We start from the raw sequence: 2,473 nt of genomic DNA on the forward strand, positions 1-2,473 counted from the left end.
TTAACAAATGGCCACGTGCCTGGCACCAGTGATATCGTAGTAAACATGACTCAGCTCTGTCCTGTAAGACAATCATACAAAAGAACAATTATAAACAGGGGTCAAGGGCAGGTACAGCATGTCATTGTTACAGGGTTGTTGAAGAGGTCAGGGGTGGCTTCCTGAGCCTTATGGAACAGGCAGCAGTGAAGCGGGCAAAGAAAGAATGGTAGTGCTGTAGGAAGTGGGACAATACATTTGAGATGGCCTGGTTTGTGCAACAACATGACAACCCAGTGTTCCCAAAGCCTAAATGACAAGCAGAGTGGCAAGACGTGAGGCAGAAGAAGGCAGGTGAGTCTTCTGCAACCCATGAAGTGCCTGGGCTTTGTCTTGTGGAATCAAGAGATGAGTGCTGCCTGCACTTTAACTTTCCCTTTTTATATTTACCTTCTTCTATTGACTATAGTATGAAGAATAGAATCTTGGTTGTGCTAAAAAATGTGAATTCCTGAGAAACTGGAGCCTACAGGACCTACAAGAAGCTGTGGGCATGTTCCCATCACCTTCTGCCTCCAGTTCCGAATTTACAGGGCACTGCTGGCTTCTCCCAGGCAGCTGCTGGTTTCTTTTGGGTTATTAGGGCCTTTCTTCACTTTTTAAAAAGCCACCTGCCACCTTACTTTTGCTTTCTTCAAGTAAGAAGCTTCTAGAGATTATTTTCAGGTCTCATTTCCCTTTTGATGTTTAAAAAAAAACTGACCTTCAGTATGATTTTTCTATTACTATAATGAGAAAAGCAATCACTCAAAGACAAATGTGCTTACTGTAAGACAGATCTTCTCTTCAATAGTCTCTTCAGAAACAATGACTACTCAGATTTTAGCTGAAGTGATGCACACTTACTCAATTAATTCTTCCTTTCTTCTTGGAGGTTGAATTCAAGAGAACTTTTAGTTAATCTTTTAGTTTTCATGTAATCATGGCCATTGGCTTTGTGTCCCTCAGAACTGGTTGTTCTGTTGTCATATATTGTATGTTACAGCCTTTGTCCTTTCTTATCTCATAGTTTTGATTCTTTTATTTCTTAAAATAGGTGTTCCTGGTTCCCTGGGGCAATACATATTTTAAATGTCTAGCACGTGTCATTTAAAATTCAGAGCCCTCCCTCCCCACCCCTCCCCGCCCCGTTTTCAGTAAAGGAGGGTAAATAAAAAATGATATGAGAAAGAAAGGATTCCAGGAGTGATTTCTGTATAATGTTGTCACACACTAATTACAATGTACAGTTTTAATTAGGAAAACAAACTCAGCTGTCTTTTCAGATGATTATTACTATTTTTTCTTCAGAAAGTCCTTCAGATATTAACAATTAATTTTGAGTGAAGGGATGTAGTTTTTTTACAGTTTAATTGCTTTATGCATTTATTACTGAATGTTAATGCAGCAAAAAGGGAACAAAATCTCACAAATACTCTATATAGTTTCACAAGATGCATTGCAGGAAAAAAGTGACTATGGATCAATAGTATGTTAGAGTCTTGGAAACATTCCTGGGAAGGTGGACCTCTAACTCTTGATGGAGGGAGTCTTATTCCTGGAGGGGGTATGCCTATTGGTGCCTCTGGAACAGGGGGAACCCCAGTTGGTGGTCCCATGGATAGTCTCATACCAGGTGGAGAAACCATAATTCCTGATGGTGGGGTAGCTCAGCCCACAAGTGTGGGAGGAGTCCCCCAACCTGGTGGGTACTGGGTTGGGGTTCCAGTAATGCTGGCAGTGGCCACAACTGCAGCAGCTGCTATGATGCCTCTTTCCTCTGGAGTCATCCCTGTTGGGATGGTCCCCCAACCTTTCAGACAGGACCAGCAGAAGGAGCCTGAGGAATTGGAGCACTACCTGGTACTCCTCTGCCAGTGGGCCTCCCAACCCCAGTTCCTTCTGCAGCTCCTATAAGTGGTACACAAGCAATGCCAGTATCTTTGGGGGAAGTTCCCTGCACAGTCATGGACATCAAGTTCTCCCCTCATGCAGCAACACCAGACCCAAAACTCACTTTTCTTCATGGTCTGGCTGCTTCTTATTCTTTGGCTTGATCTTCCTGAACTCATCACAATCAGAGAGGATCAAGTTCATATATTTGTCAAAAAGCCTCAAGGCATCAGTGAAGATCTGACTGTCTTGCAGGATATACCTCATGCTATAGTCAATGTGTGGCAGCATCTTGCTGCTTTTTCCCACAGCCATAATGGTAAGTCCAATGTCCACAGTAAAGTTCTGGGATACTCAAGACCCAAGGGAAGGCTAAAAATAAAGGGATGACACAGATTCTGCTACCAACAAGGCAAGCTGGGCAGAAGCTTCAAACAAGCTGGTTTTTCCATTGGAATAAGCTACCTGGGATGTTCCAAGACACCCCAGGTCCTTTCTGCCACTGAGATAGCCTCAAGTACAGCTGATGGTCAAGCTGACAGTGCTGGGCATGATATCATGA

The 2,473-nt window shown here is 43.1% G+C and overlaps 1 pseudogene; it reads right to left on the reverse strand.

Annotated features, from left to right (window-relative positions):
• Positions 1 to 1,176: 1,176 nt before the first annotated feature.
• On the reverse strand, positions 1,177 to 2,245 carry LOC114498824 (annotated as a pseudogene).
• Between the last annotated feature and the right edge of the window lie 228 nt (positions 2,246 to 2,473).

The sequence above is a fragment of the Phyllostomus discolor genome, chromosome 6 (assembly GCF_004126475.2).
Source record: "Phyllostomus discolor isolate MPI-MPIP mPhyDis1 chromosome 6, mPhyDis1.pri.v3, whole genome shotgun sequence".
NCBI classification, from domain to species: Eukaryota; Metazoa; Chordata; class Mammalia; order Chiroptera; family Phyllostomidae; genus Phyllostomus; species Phyllostomus discolor.